The sequence below is a fragment of the Spermophilus citellus genome, assembly GCF_964194105.1.
Source record: "Spermophilus citellus genome assembly, chromosome: 3".
Taxonomy (NCBI): Eukaryota; Metazoa; Chordata; class Mammalia; order Rodentia; family Sciuridae; genus Spermophilus; species Spermophilus citellus.
Genome location: NC_138184.1, coordinates 127,857,834 through 127,874,091, shown reverse-complemented (window position 1 = coordinate 127,874,091; position 16,258 = coordinate 127,857,834). Strand labels below are relative to the sequence as shown.

General features: G+C 40.1%; 1 pseudogene across 1 annotated transcript; it reads left to right on the top strand.

Moving 5' to 3' along the window:
- The first annotated feature begins 13,747 nt into the window (after positions 1-13,747).
- LOC308643430 (cytochrome b-c1 complex subunit 2, mitochondrial-like) lies at positions 13,748-15,305 on the top strand (annotated as a pseudogene). The gene is made up of 2 exons: positions 13,748-14,876; positions 15,129-15,305. The product of its transcript is annotated as a cytochrome b-c1 complex subunit 2, mitochondrial-like (transcript).
- The last annotated feature ends 953 nt before the right edge of the window (positions 15,306-16,258 follow it).

The window sequence follows — 16,258 nt, the reverse complement described above, 5'->3', positions numbered from 1 at the left end:
GGCTCTAAATTCCTTAATAGGACACCCATAGCATAAGAGTCAATAACAAGTATCAACAAATGGGACTTACTTAAACTAAAAAGTTTTTTCTCAGCAAGAGAAACAATAAGAGAAGTAAATAGGGAGCCTACATCCTGGGAACAAATTTTTACTCCTTACACTTCAGATAGAGCCCTAATATCCAGAGTATACAAAGAACTCAAAAAATTAGACAATAAGATAACAAATAACCCAATCAACAAATGGGCCAAGGACCTGAACAGACACTTCTCAGAGGAAGATATACAATCAATCAACAAGTACATGAAAAAATGCTCACCATCTCTAGCAGTCAGAGAAATGCAAATCAAAACCACCCTAAGATACCATCTCACTCCAGTAAGATTGGCAGCCACTGTGAAGTCAAACAAGAACAGGTGCTGGCGAGGATGTGGAGAAAAGGGTACTCTTGTACATTGCTGGTGGGACTGCAAATTGGTGTGGCCAATTTGGAAAGCAGTTTGGAGATTCCTGGGAAAGCTGGGAATGGAACCACCATTTGACCCAGCTATTGCCCTTCTCGGACTATTCCCTGAAGACCTTAAAAGAGCATGCTACAGGGATACTGCCACATCGATGTTCATAGCAGCACAATTCACAATAGCTAGACTGTGGAACCACCCAGATGCCCTTCAATAGATGAATGGATAAAAAAATGTGGCACCTATACACAATGGAGTACTATGCAGCAATAAAAAATGACAAAATAATAGAATTTGCAGGGAAATGGATGGCACTAGAGCAGATTATGCTTAGTGAAGCTAGCCAATCCCTAAAAAACAAATACCAAATGTCTTCTTTGATATAATGAGAGCAACTATGAACAGAGCAGGGAGGAAGAGCAGGAAGAAAAGATTAACATTAAACAGAGACATGAGATGGGAGGGAAAGGGAGAGAAAAGGGAAAGTGCATGGAAATGAAGGGAGACCCTCATTGCTATACAAAATTACATATAAGAGGTTGTGAGGGGAATGGGAAAATAAACAAGGAGAGAAATGAATTACAGTAGATGGGGTAGAGAGAGAAGATGGGAGGGGAGGGGAGGGGGGATAGTAGGGGATAGGAAAGGTAGCAGAATACAACAATTACTAATAGGGCATTATGTAAAATTGTGGATGTGTAACTGATGTGATTCTGCAATCTGCATTTGGGGTAAAATTGGGGGTTCATAACTCACTTCAATCTCAATCTAATGTATGAAATATGATATGTCAAGAGCTTTGTAATGTTGTGAACAACCAAAAAAATTAATAAAATTAAAAAAAAATAAAATTAAAAAAAAAGTTAACTCAAAATGGATCAAGGAGCTTGATATCAAATCAGAGACATGGCGTCTGATAGAAGAAATAGTTGGCTACAATCTACATACTGTGGGGTCGGGCTCCAAATTCCTCAATAGGACACCCATAGCACAAGAGTTAATAACTAGAATCAACAAATGGGACTTACTCAAACTAAAAAGTTTTTTCTCAGCAATAGAAACAATAAGAGAGGTAAATAGGGAGCCTACATCCTGGGAACAAATCTTTACTCCTCACACTTCAGATAGAGCCCTAATATCCAGAGTATACAAAGAACTCAAAAAATTAGACAATAAGATAACAAATAACCCAATCAACAAATGGGCCAAGGACCTGAACAGACACTTCTCAGAGGAGGACATACAATCAATCAACAAGGATATGAAAAAATGCTCACCATCGCTAGCAGTCAGAGAAATGTAAATCAAAACCACCCTAAGATACCATCTCACTCCAGTAAGATTGGCAGCCATTCCATTAGGAAGTCAAACAACAACAAGTGCTGTTGAGGATGTGGGGAAAAGGGTACTCTTGTACATTGTTGGTGGGACTGCAAATTGGTGCAGCCAATTTGGAAAGCAGTATGGAGATTTCTTGGAAAGCTGGGAATGGAACCATCATTTGACCCAGCTATTCCCCTTCTCGGTCTATTCCCTAAAGACCTAAAAAGAGCATGCTACAGGGACACTGCTACATCGATGTTCATAGCAGCACAATTCACAATAGCAAGACTGTGGAAGCAACCTAGATGCCCTTCAATAAACGAATGGATAAAAAAATGTGGCATTTATATACAATGGAGTATTACTCTGCATTAAAAAATGACAAAAACATAGAATTTGGAGGGAAATGGATGGCATTAGAGCAGATTATGCTAAGTGAAGCTAGCCAATCCCTAAAAAACAAATGCCAAATGTCTTCTTTGATATAAGGAGAGTAACTAAGAACACAGTAGGGATGAAGAGCATGAGAAGAAGATTAACATTAACCAGGGATGAGAGGTGGGAGGGAAAGGGAGAGAGAAGGGAAATTGCATGGAAATGGAAGGAGACCCTCAGGGTTATACAAAATTACATAGAAGAGGAAGTGAGGGGAAAGGGAAAATAATACAAGGGGGAGAAATGAATTACAGTAGAGGGGATAGAGAGTGAAGAGGGGAGGGGAGGGGAGGGGGGATAGTTGAGGATAGGAAAGGCAGCAGAATACAACAGACACGAGTATGTCAATATGTAAATCAATGGAAGTGTAACTGATGTGATTCTGCAATCTGTATACGGGTTAGAAATGGGAGTTCATAAGCCACTTGAATCAAAATGTGAAATATATCAAGAACTATGTAATGTTTTGAACAACCAACAATAAAAAAAGAAGAAACCCTGTGGTTTTTATATGTTTGTGTTGTTATTGCCACCAAGATAGCCACTAAGAGGAGACCCTTAACCAGGAGAGGAGTTACCTTTGGACATGTAGGTCAGGTGAGACATAATAGAACGCAACTCAACAAAACACACACCCTAATAGAAGCAGAAAGAAGAGGCATTACACCTCACAGGGCCAATGGGAAGTGGGGAGCTGGCCAGTGCACGGTAAACCATGAATGGGAAACAAGAAAGAGAAAGAAAGACCTGTGGGCCAAGACGTTTATGGGGTGTAAACTAAGCGGGTTTTCTAGGGAAGTTATAATCGGTGGGTTTAGAGCAAGCAGGCATTAGTTCCATGGTTCACACTGGAACTCTTTAATTATAAACATCTATGCACTGGACAACAGAACTGCAAAATATGAAAAGCAAAATCCAACAGAATTCAAGAGGAAAATGAGCAATTCAACAAAAATATTTGGAGATTTCAAGGCTTCACTCTCAATAATGGATAGAACAACTAGATGGAAAATCAGCAAGAATATATAACAACATTTGTACAACACGATCAACAAATTTGACCTAACTGACATTTACAGAACACATCACCTAGCTGCAGCAGAATACACACACAGAATATTCCCCATGAAAGACCATGTGCTAGGCCATAAAAACTTGAAGAGCAATTGTAAGACTGTCTACTGTTTCACACGAGTGTGATAAATCAGTAGATGGGCAATGACGAAGTTAGCATGGAGGTCCCTGAGCTCTGGGAAGACATAGCCACTCCTCTTAAGGACTTTCAATTACTCAAATTAGATCCACCCAGAATAATGTACCTTTTGATATGAAGTCAATGTAACTTTAATAATATATTTTCCTTCATAGAAGAACTAGACTGATGTTTAATTGAATAACTGAGGCAGTATGTATATGCTATAAAATGACTGCTTCCTCTCTGATGTCCTACAGCTTTCACAAAGGAATATTCCTTATAGTCCACCCTAGCCAGAAAGATACTAGAAAGGGAGTTCTGGGGAATGAATGTGTAACAAGTAAAGGGATCAATTCTTTATGATCAGGATATAAATTTTATTTCCCCAGTTGTATCTTGGTGGGAAGAACAGAGGTTCTTACTAAATCTAAAGACATTAAATTTATAGTTAAAAATATAAAGAAAAATTCAGGCTCCAATGGCTTTATTGTTGATTCCTACCACACACTTAGAGAACAAATAAACAATTGTTTACAAACCAGGAAATAGAAGAGGAGGGAATATTTCCAGTTCATTCTATGAGGCTGGTGTTACCCTAATGCCAAAGCTAGACAGGGATATCACAAGAAAGGAAATTATAGATTAACATTTCTCATGAGTATAGAAACAACAATTCTCAACAATATATTAGCAAACCAATCCAACCCAGAAACATAACAAAAGGATGATATATATGATTAGGTGGGTTTATTCCAGGAGTTCAAGGTTGTTTTAATAATTAAATATCAATTAATACAGAATATTAATAGAACAAAAGGGGGAAATCCTATGATATAGATACAGAAAAAGCATTTGACACAATGCAGCACAGATTTCCAGGAATGGTAGGGAACTTCCTCAGCTCGACAAATGGCATTTATGAAAAATCAATAATAGCTAATGTCATATTTGAAGGTGAAAGACTAACCATTTTCTCTCTAATACCAGGAAAAGGCAGGAATATCCAATCACACCACTTGTATTCAACGGTGTATTAGGAGTTCTAGCCAGTACATTAAGGGGGGGGGGGATAAAAAGCATCTGAATGAAAGGGCAAACTGTCTTTTTTTGACAGATGACATGGTTTCACATGGGTAAATAGTGGACACTCACCGAGAGACCAATAAACAAGTTCTGCAAGGTCACCTAATACAAGATCAGGATACAAAATTCATTTGTATTTTTTGTACATATGCGATAAGCAATCTTAAATGAAATGACAAAAACAATTCCATTCACAAAATCGTAAAAATGTTAAATGCTTAGGACTAAAATTACAAAAGAAAGTACATTGCTGAGAGGAATTAAGGAAGATCAAAATAAACGGGAAGATGCTCAATATTCATAGATTAGAAATCACATTATTAAGATGGCAATTTCCCCCAAATTTATCTATAGATTCAATGAAAACTTCAATTCAATGAAAATTTCATGATTCAATGAAAATGCCAAGGCTTGTAGAAATGACAAATCAATTACCTGGAATAACCTGTCCAAAAAACCCCCAACTTTGTGGACATACACACATCCCAATTTTAAAATCTGTATGAGTCTAAATAATCCAGGTAGTGAAACTTGTTTAAGGATAGACATATCCATATACAGAGAAATAGACAGAATGGTCCAGATAATCAATGGAATAGAAGGAAATGGCAAACATTTATATATATGGTCAATTAATTTTCAGCAACGGCATAAGGCAATTCAAAGGGGAAAGGGATTTTTAATAAATATCATTAGAGAAATTGGATGTCCATAAGCAAAAAGATAAATTTAAACACTTGCTTCACATCATAGACAAAAATTAACTCAAAATGTATAACAGACTTAAATTAAGAGCTAAGCCCATAAAACTTTGGTTATAAACCATGGGAAACAATTTTAAGGATCTTGGGTTAGGCAAAGAAAACTTATACATGTTGCAAAAAAGTGGATTCATAAAAATAAATAATGGATCAATTTCATCAAAGTTAAAAACTAAAACCCTTTTCATTTCAAAAGACATAATTAAGAGTAAATTAACAGTAAATGAAACTGTTCTCATTTATCAGAGTTAAAAAAGCCACAGACTGAAATTATTTGTAAATCATTAAACAAACCCATATAACTTAATAGGAATAAGAAATAATTAAGAATGAGCAAAATATTTGAATAGACGTGTCATCAAAGAATGCCAAAATGGCCATTCAGCAGTTGAAAAGGTGCCCACTGCTCTTCAGGGGAAGGCAAATCAAAATCCCAATGAAATATTACCTCATACCTGTCAGAGTGACTATCATCAAAAAGACAAAAGAAACCAGTGTTGGTGAAGATGTGGAAAAGGGAAGTCTCATACATGATGATGGGAATGTAAATTAGTACAGCCATTATGGAAAACTATGGCGGTTTCTCAAAATATTAGAAATACAACTGCTACATGGTCCAGTAATCCCTAACAGAGTATATAGCTATAGGATTTGACATCAGTATGTTGAAGAGATAGCTGCACTCCCATGTTCACTGCTGTATTATTCAAGTTAGAGAATCAACCCAGGTCTCTATCAGTGGATGAATAGTGAAAAAACATGTGGCATATATACACTACGAATACTACCTAGCCTCTAAAAAGAGGGAAGCTCTGTCATTGGCAACAACATGATGAATCCAAAGGACATTATGTGAAGTGAAATTAGCCAGGCACAGAAAGACAAATACTGTGTGTTCTCATTTCTATGTGGAAGATAGAACAATCAAAAAGTAGAGTGGGCTGGGGTTGTGGCTCAGTGGTGGAGCATGTGCCTAGCATGCGTGTGACACTGGGTTAGATCCCTAGCATCACATAAAACTAAATAAACAAAATAAAGATATCTATCTACAACCAAAAAAAAAAGTATAGTGGTGGCTACCAATAGATGTCAGTGGGGGGATTTGGTTGAAGGGTACAAAGGAGAAGTATTAGAAGTAAGGAACATGTTAATTAGCTTGATCCAGTTAGTTCACATTATAGACATATGTCATAACATCATTTTTCTCCCTAAATAGATACAAAATAATTTACAAATATACAATAACAAATTAAATAAAGTTGAAAGACAAATAGCCTAGGGAGAAGATAGTTGCAATATAAATGTTTTGCAACATTATTTAAAGAATAATAACTCAATAGGAAAAATTTGACCAATCAAAAGAAAAAAAAACGGGTCATCATAATGAATAGGCAATATGTAGAAAAGCAATATTGAATGGTGAGCAAATTATCAAGAAAATGTCTATTGAAACCCATAGATGCAGAGATGGGGGACACTTTGACACTATCAGGTGATGGCACAAATACAAGGAGACTAGAACAAAGCAAAGAAAGTTACCTGGGGTCCCCTAATCCATAAACTTGGAAATCCAAACACACAATCTTTCTGGTAGGCACAGGTTGGCACAGGCTGCCCTTTGGGGTCCCTGAAGAGTCAGAGCAGTCTGATTACCATGCTGCTGTTTTGTGCAGTTTCCAGGCCATTTCACCAGGACTGCTGAAGGGCACCTGCAGAGAAGCCCAATGCCTCTTGTGGCCACGTGTAGCCTTGTGACTGGGTGTACATATATGCACATATGCACAGTTACATGCAGACACATGTGCATGCACATACATGCATACTGTCTCATGCTCACACTTATGCACACATATCCTCATACATGCCATACATATGTACACACATATGTTCAAAACTTCATAAATTCAAAGGCATGCATACAGATACACATTTGTACACACATAGCCTAATGCACATGTGTGTGCGCATGCACACATGCACACACACACTCTTAATCTTATTGCATGCTCATGCAAGCCCATTGCTGCTTTTTGAATGTCAACAAGATAAGAGGAACACCCTTGGAATGCAGTTTTTTTGAGAACTGACATTCTCAGAGAATAGGATTCCTGATGGCGATAGCAAGAAGACCTTCAATGACAGTCTCCAGTGAGGAGGTGACCCCCACATTTCTCAACATTCCTACCATTTTAGAACTCTTCCTTCTTACCTGGGAGCCTCATCTCCATGGAATAGACCAGTGGGCACAATGGAAAGGCAGAGCAATGCAGGGGATAGCATAGAACCTGAAAAATAAATAGAATAGAACAAAGCAGAAACCCCTCTTTATTTTAGATATTTATATATTCAAAGAAACCAAGGGTGAGGTATGCAGAAGGAATAAGAATGACATGAAGATGATAAGATACCAAAGCTAAGAGTGTTAGTTCCTCTTTGCTGTTTCAGTGGCTGGGAATTTGTTTTAGGGAAATAACATCAAATCATGAAAACTCTGCATGCTTCATGGCTAAATAATCATCAACATTAGTGCTCACTTAAAATGGCAACAATAGAGGGACCTCAAGGCGAATTGATTGAAGTAAATCAAAATGGCAATTTAAAGACCAAGAAGCAATTAACCAAGATTCATTATGATGTAGTCACAGTTAACTGCTTATGTGCTATTTGCACATGGGTAACATGTATATCTGCCTAGGGAGAATCAAGTACTTGGCGAGATCATTTGCAAAGTTTAAAAAAATGAGGTGGTCATCACATTGCTGATTATTCAATAAGCTATCCTTTCCTTTTAAAATCTGAAAAAAATATAGTTGATGCTTTTGGAGGGTAGGTAAGCAATAGGATCTTCTGGTAGAAGTGGCCACTTTGGAAGCCACTAACCAGCCCCATGGTTCCTGGAAGTCCAGAGTCACATCAACATTCTGTCTTAATCAGGCTACTCACAGAGAATTCCTTCACAATGCTGAAGGGCCAGCAGATGGCCTTCCACACTGGGTTATATTTATTAACATTTAGCCTAGATTTCATTGACAATACTAAATGTTGGTTCTTTAAACATTCGGTTTCATTATTTGCAATGGTAATTTCTGTAAACAGTAGCTATTCCAAAGCTCTGTAGTGTGAAATTAAATTTGTTGGTTAATTAATTGGAAGAATGTAGCAACTTCACTCTGCTCAGAGATTATGGCATTGAAATTAGTGATCTGTAAAATTACTTACAATATAGCAAAGCCAAAACAATAGGATAAATAAACTTAGCAACTTTTAAACACTAGCAAGCACTGAGAATTTTGGAATGATGCAATTGCACAGTTAACACTTCGCCCTATTCATTATAGGATGCTCTTAATGCACGTGTACAATTTAATAACAAATTCCTTGTTTGCTTAGTGCTTTGGGATCACTACATCCCCTGATTTGTCTGCTTGGGCAATGTTTATTTTATTAACATTGCTTTTGACAGAACATGCATTTGGAGTGCTTTACCCTAGTATCAACTGGAAGGAAGTGCAGTTATTCAGAGAGCTGCTTTCTAGCTGGACTTAATTACATCAAAACAGTATTTTCTATTAGCTTGTTATAAGCTTCCAGTTACAAATTATAACATGAAAACCCTAAAATAAGGACATTTAAAATGGTTGACTTCAAAAGATAATTGCCACCAAATGTTTGATCTCCATTAGGGGGCCAAAAACATTACCGATTATGATAATGAGATGCTATTTTTTTTTCACCTACTGGTTGGCAAGGATTAAAAGGGTGGATAATCCCAGTGCTAATGCAGTGGGTGAGAAAGCATCTGACATACTTTTCCAGAGAAGTGGAAATTGATACATTTATGAAAGCAACTTGGCAAAAATTTTATATCAAATATGTACCAAAGCCTTTGTATACTATCCCCTTAGATATTTCACATCAGGAAACATACTTTCAGGTACAACTGTGGATGTGTTTAAAAGTGTATGCATGAGCAGTTGAGTTGCAGGGCTATTTATGATAATGAAATAGTCCAAATGATGAGCCTTTATTGATTCTGGCCAACAATATGGTACAGATTAAAATAAATTACATGGTGTTCATTCAACGGGATAATTATGCAGAAATTAAAAACAAGATGGCAGGAGACAACATAAAGAAAAGGAAAGATGCTTCTCTACCAGTGTCGAATTGAAGATAAAGACTATGTGCAAAATGAACAACTGTTTCCTGAAAGGCACATGTACCCTATTGCTAGATTCACTTAGGGGTTACCAGGGTTACCTCAGCATGTGGGTTAGGTGGGGACATTTACTTCCTTCCTTTTGTTTGCCCGCACTTCTTCATTGAGCCATGACATGGTTTTGTAATAAGAAGAAATACCACAAAATGATTTAAGACACAATAATAACTTCTTCCCCCCAAAAGGGGTAGGTGCACATCTCACCTTGTGGGGGACAATGGAATTGTCAGTGAGTGAGAATAAGTTGATTCCAGAAAGATTGTGATAACTATTTTTTCTAAACACCTTGTTTTTGTGTCATGCTTGGAAGCCAAGAACAATATGAAATTCAAGGAGAGTGAGGTCAGTTTCCAGAGGCCCCTAATTCTAGCCAATGGCAGCTATTGCCCCTTGAGTAAGCAGAAACATCCCGTCTATTAAAATACTTTCAAAACTTTCATTTAACATCACTCAGAAATGACCAGGAAACTTGTCTGTCTCTGGTCTCCTCAGATGTTTTGTGCTCTGCATAAGAAGCTCAGTCAGAGCAGCCAAGGGGAGTAGACAGAGAAGCGCTCTGAGAAAATCAAGTTTATTTTACTCCCAGGTTCTGGAGATGGAGGTGCACAGCCCATCAGGCAGGGCCACCTGGGGAAGCCTCGGTGTTCAGGAGGCAGGAGACGGCAGTACAGGGCAAGCTCAGGCCATGGTCTTTACTGGGATTTCTGAGGCAAAGGAAGGACAGGGCAGGGTGAGCAGTGTAGGACTGGCTGGTTAGAATAATTATGGTGGGCTCTGAGCTATGGGGGTGGTCCTTAGTTGTTTGGAACTTGGCCCTGGGATGATGAAGCATAGAAATGTTGTCTGAGGGCGGGAGTAGGGGCATGTAGGGTGTGGGGGGCAGATGGAGGTGGTCTGGTTGAGTATCAAGTAGTTTGTATATCGAAGATCTGTTCCCACTGAGGCCCTATGTGATAGCCAAGAATTGACTAGCTACCTTTCTTGGACCAGAAAGATGTCAAAACATTATACACAGAAAAAAATTAAAATATAAATCATACAGCACTGGAAAGATGCCAGATAAAATTGAAATTCCTAGACTGTGGTACTTTTCCAATGCATAGGAAGAGGCTCATGAGAATAGAATAATGATGCCCTGCTGAAGCCCCTGATATTGGTAGTGCCTCCCTTGGGCCCCGGTGGGTCTGCTTAGTCTCCGAACTCGATGTTGAACATGATTCTCCTTAGCTAGATTGTTTGTATACATCAATGATAACTTTTATCAGCTGCCACACATTGACTTTGGTCACCAAGACAGAGTTACACGCAGATTTTTAGATAGCCAATGTGAAACACTTGCGAATCCTTTAAGGAAGACTGCCACACGCTGAAGGACATTGGTAGTAGGTACTATCGTGTGTGGGGGTGGAAGGAACTGCTTTAGCCTTGAGTTTGTAAGCATCAAATTTGCGGGAATTTTCCCATGAACCATAGGCAGGTCTCAGACCAGAAAAAACTGGAGTGGAGTTGTGTGCCAGCCAATAGGGCTGACCCAGGGGGATGCTGGCACTCGGCAGTGGGGAACCATGTCCTGGCTGAGGAGGGGAGAAACTTATGGGGCCAGGGAGAAGCTGGGCTTTCATTACACAGGGCTGCTACTGAGAGATGGACCACGCTTTGGTCTCAGGAACTCAACTCCTTCACCTACTTGGGTAGAACTTCCGGAAATGGCTTTTCTATCCTCTTGATCCTTTCCCTTCATCTCTACTTTCAGCCACAGAAAGGGCAAAAACCATGGCGAGGCTGGGAAAAGGTGGAGAATCACAAAGAGAAAGAGGATAGAATCCCCTTCCTTTTTTCCCCCAGGTCAAACAAGGGGAAAGCAAGAAGATTTGATTTTTAATGGAGGAGGAGTGTAATATAGCACAAGCATTTTTATTACTCATTCGAGACACTTATAGGGTCTTAGTGATTGGAGGGTGGCTAGCACAGTCAGCAGGACTAGCTTGCTGAGACCTGGGTGCATCCTGTTAGAGATGCACAGCTGTCCAGGGACGGACAAGAGTCATTCACAGCTGCGTCAACCTCATTGCTATTGCTGAGGGGTCCCTGGTTCTCTGGTATCCCTCATCACATTCAGTGGTCACCACTACAGACCCACTGCCCATGAACCATTGAGACTCACTGTACCAGTGGGAATGACTGCACTGTTTTGTTTAAACTGTGCTATTTGAGATTAGCTTTACTTTGCAAAATTGCCGGTTGTAAAGTCATTCTTTGTTTTTCCCTTTGCCAAGTTCTATAACTCCTAAAAGAATAATCCCCTTTAAATTGCTGAGATATTAACTACGATAATCAACCATTCCAGGAAAAAAGGACAAAGAAAAAAATTATCTGTTCCCAGACCTCCTAAATAGTAATCTGTCTTTAGTTTTTCAGAACTGTGGAACACCTGGTGGTCTTCATATAACATTAAAGTCTGGGCGGAGGACTTATGAATTCTGTACTCCAATTAAAAGAAGAATAGAGTTGAGGATATGGCTCTGTGGTATAGTGCTTGCCTAGCATGCAAGATCCTGTGGATTCTATCCCTAGTACTGCCAAAACACACACACACACACACACACACACACACACACACACACACACACTACATTTAATTTACATGAAAATAATGTGTTTATATAATGAATTATAGAACTGGCCCAAGGTCAAATGTCATTTGTAATCCTAGGAATGTTTAAGATAAAAGCAGCCCCTGAAGATGTGCAACTCAGCACATGGCCCTCCTGTTTATTACCCCATTCCTCCCTGTTTTTCCTTCCCATAAAGACCCTTTCATGTACCTGAATTCTTTGAAATGTCCATTAGGATGAGAGTTTGGCCATTTTCCTAATCAGCTAGCTTATCATGATTAAGCCTGATTTCCTTCCCGCTAACTCCAGTCTCCCAAGTATCAGCTGTCATGCAGTGAGCAGAACAGAATCTTGATCTGTAATACCAATGTGGTTTCTCTGTGGCCTCAGTTGATGAGAGTAAGAATTATCAGAAGATGCAACTGTGAAGGTGCCTGGGTTGGTGACTCCAGAGCTCTCAGGTTACAGCTAGGAGACAGAGCAAGGTGAACAATCCCTGACCACATAGGATGCCAGTGTTAATCTGGGTCAAGAGCCTGGAGTTCTGGGTTCTACCTGTATCCATCATACTCCTGACCCTGCTCCCCTCCACTGGGAATGTGGTTTCCCAGGCTGGGGCACTGGGGGAGTAGGGTTCAGAAGTGGATTTGTCCAGGCAAAACCCATGTTTGGTGCCTTTGAACCCAGATTCCTCAATGAGGGATAGGGGTGACAGATGTGCCTGCTCCCTCTTAGCAGCTGCAACAATATTAGAGGAACTTGAAGCTCTACTGCTCACCCCTTCTCCAAGCTGGATCCAGTCTGTAGCCCACAGTGGTAGGAAACAGTAACAGGAAGCACAGGCAGCCCAGGACTCCAAGAGATGCCTCGATGGGGAAAAGAGGAAAGGAGGACACAAGGCCTCATTGCTCATGGTACAAACTAGCTTATGAAAAAGCAAAACAAAAACAAAACAGTGTTGGAATTTATTGACTTTATACTTCAAGACCAACATTAAAAAGACCTCAGGTGTGGCTCAGCACAGAGCTGACATCTCAGTTGTGGCTTTTTGAGTGTGTGTGTGTGTGTGTGTGTGTGTGTGTGTCTGTCTGTCTGTCTGTCCTTGTTTCTCTCTGTATCTCTCTATGTGCCTCTCCCTCCCCCTCTCTTTCCCTCATCCTTATCCTTAGAAGGCTGTAGCTTCCCTGGCTCTCAGCTCCAGCCATTTCTGGAAGCAAGAGCAGCATTCCCCCCAACATTCTCAGCAGGTCCTTTGGGTTGGCTGTGATTGGCCTGGTCATGTGTCATTCCTGAGCTAATTACTATGGCTGAGAAATGCAGCTCTCTGGCCAGCAGCTGTCATGTGGAACAGCACATTGGAAAGGGGAGACAGGTCCTCCCACCTGCCAAATGACAGGCTTAGCAGAGTATCTGAGGCCACTCAGTGACATGATCTGATTTCTCCCTCTAGAATATAAGATGAAGGAGCAGAAGATGTGAAGATAATGAAAAAACAGAGCTCCAACCACCTATAAAATCCAAACTTTTACACCAGGAGGACTGTGTTAGTTAGCTTTCTATCACTGTGACAAAATACCTAAGTTAACAAACTAAGAGGAGACCATCTTGTTTTCCTTTAAGCTGGCAGTGACTGTGGGTCCATGCACTCTTGAACCATGAAGGTACTAACCAGAGCTGGGTCCCTCTTGAGATTTTATTCTCTCAAAGTTGCCCTGAAGTTAAAGGCACAACCGGCCCCTGCAAGAGTTCCTCTACATCCTCAGGACCTTGAACTTTCCACAGTACTCAATGGTTTGATGATTGCTTCTCCAGAAAACTATGCTTCTGCATCAAGAATTGGTTGATTATGAAAGCAAGCAGTAGATGTGAGGACTCCAGCAATTTAGGAATCTGTCATTTGATGCATCTTGCATCCAGTTTAACTACAAAAGGAGTTTTATCTTTCAAGATAACCTGTAGAATTGAAGCAGTTGGTGCTAAATTAAGTGTGGGAACAACAAGGGAAAATATGGCTGACACTGAGGGGTACCTGTGGGATGCTGTCGATATTCTAATGGAGTTCCTGCTCAATGTCACCAAAGAAGCAGGTTGGGGAAGTGGCTGCCCTTCAGTCTCAGCTAAGGATTGACAAAAGTGTGGCTTTTCAGAATTTACAAGTTTTTCACAGTGAAAATTTCCATGCCATGGCTTAACAGAAGGCCTTGGGTAATTCCTTGTATTGTCCCGACTATAGGATTGGAAAAAGGACATCAGAAGAGCTACATTACTTCATTCAGAGCTATTTTACAAGCACAAGAATGACTTTGATTGGACTTGGTGTGAGTCATCCTGTTTTAAAGCAAGTTGCTGAACAGTTTCTCAATGTAACGGGTGGGCTTGATTTATTTGGTGCAAAGGCCAAATATTGTGGAGGTGAAATTTGAGAACAGAATGGAGACAAATCTTGTCCATTCTGTAGTTGTAGCAGAAAGTCTACCATAGGAAGTGCAGCACATGCATTCACTGTTCTTCAGCATGTCCTTGGGATGCTGGACCACACGTCAAGAGGGGCAGCAATGTCACTACCGTCCTGTACCAGGCTATTGCCAAAGGAAATCACCAGTCATTTGATGTTTCTGCTTTTAATGCCGGTTACTTGGATTCTGGACACTTTGGAATTTACACAATCTCCAAGGCTGCAGCTGCTGGAGATGTTATCAAGTAAAATCAATTGCTCAAGGAAACCTTGCCAATGAAGATGGCCAGACTGCTTAGAAGAAGCTGGAAGCTGGATACCTAATGTCAGTGGACATTAAATTTCCTGGATGATGTTAGATCCCAGGTTCATATTCTCTCTCTCTCTCTCTCTCTTTCATTTTGTTACCAGGGATTGAACACAGAGGTGCTTTACCACTGAGCCACATCCCCATCCCTATTTAATATTTTATTTAGAGACTCAGAGTCTTACCAAGTTGCTTAGGGATTTGCTAAATTGCTGAGGCTGGTTTTGAACTCATGATCCTCCTGCCTTAGCTTCCTGAGCCACTGGGATTACAGGCATACCCCACTGGCCTAGTTGCTGGTTCTTATATGCCACCATCCACCCTCCTTCAGCAAACTGACTCAGTGGCTGATGCTGATATCATAAATGCTACAAAGAAGTTGGTTTCTGGCTAGAAGTAGGTGTCAGCAAGTGGAAATGTGGTCCATACATCTTTTGTTGATGAGTTGTAACACTGAAGCAAATATTTCTGGGGAGAGAACAGAACGTTTTCTTAGCCCAGAGCAGCAAACACATGAAAGTCAAAAGTCTGTAATAATTTATCTTTTTTTTTCTCAATGAGGTAAAATATCATAAAACATAAATGCAGGTAATTATTCCCAGGTGACCTAGAGTCAATAAGACATTCTGCTTAAATGTTAAAAAAAATTAAGAACTTAAAGGAGGAAAGGTTTATTTTGGCTTATTGTTTCAGTCCATGGTCATTGCCCACATTATTTCAGAGTGTAGCAGAACAGTACATTGTGGCAGTAGTGTGTGGTAGAGGAGTCTGCTTACCTCATAGTAGCCAGGAAGCAAAGAGGGAGAATAAAAGGACTGTGGTCTCAATATCTCTTTCAAAAGCACAGCCCCAGGGACCTAATTCCCTCCCACTAGGCTCCACTTCCTAAAGCTTCCACCATCTCCCAATACAGTACCACAGGCTGGAGACCAAGCCTTTAGACCATGGGCCTTTGTGGGACATCCAAACCACAATAAGGGCACAGAAGAATCTGCCATGGCCTTGTCAATGCCTGGATCTGGACAGTAGGATGGAACCCTTCTCCCTGGGGGTGGAGAGTGAGACGGACCAAGAATGGGGAAGGGTCATCAGCAGTTGTTCAGACTAACAACAAGATTTATCTCCCAGGCTCTGGAGACCCAGGGACAGTAAGGGAGCCAGTGGGCACAACAAACTTTCCCACAGCCTAGCAGAGTCACCTTCTTCATATCTGCTACCCACCCAAAAGTCCTCTCCACAAAGATCTCTGCATTAAACTCTCATGAGTATCTGGCAAAATAGGACAAGAAGGACTATCCCCTTGTCAAAAGACAGACCTGGCTTTAAATTTTTTTCTTCTTAGATATACATGACAGTACAGTGTATTTTGACGTATTATGTATACATAGAATATAACTTATTCTA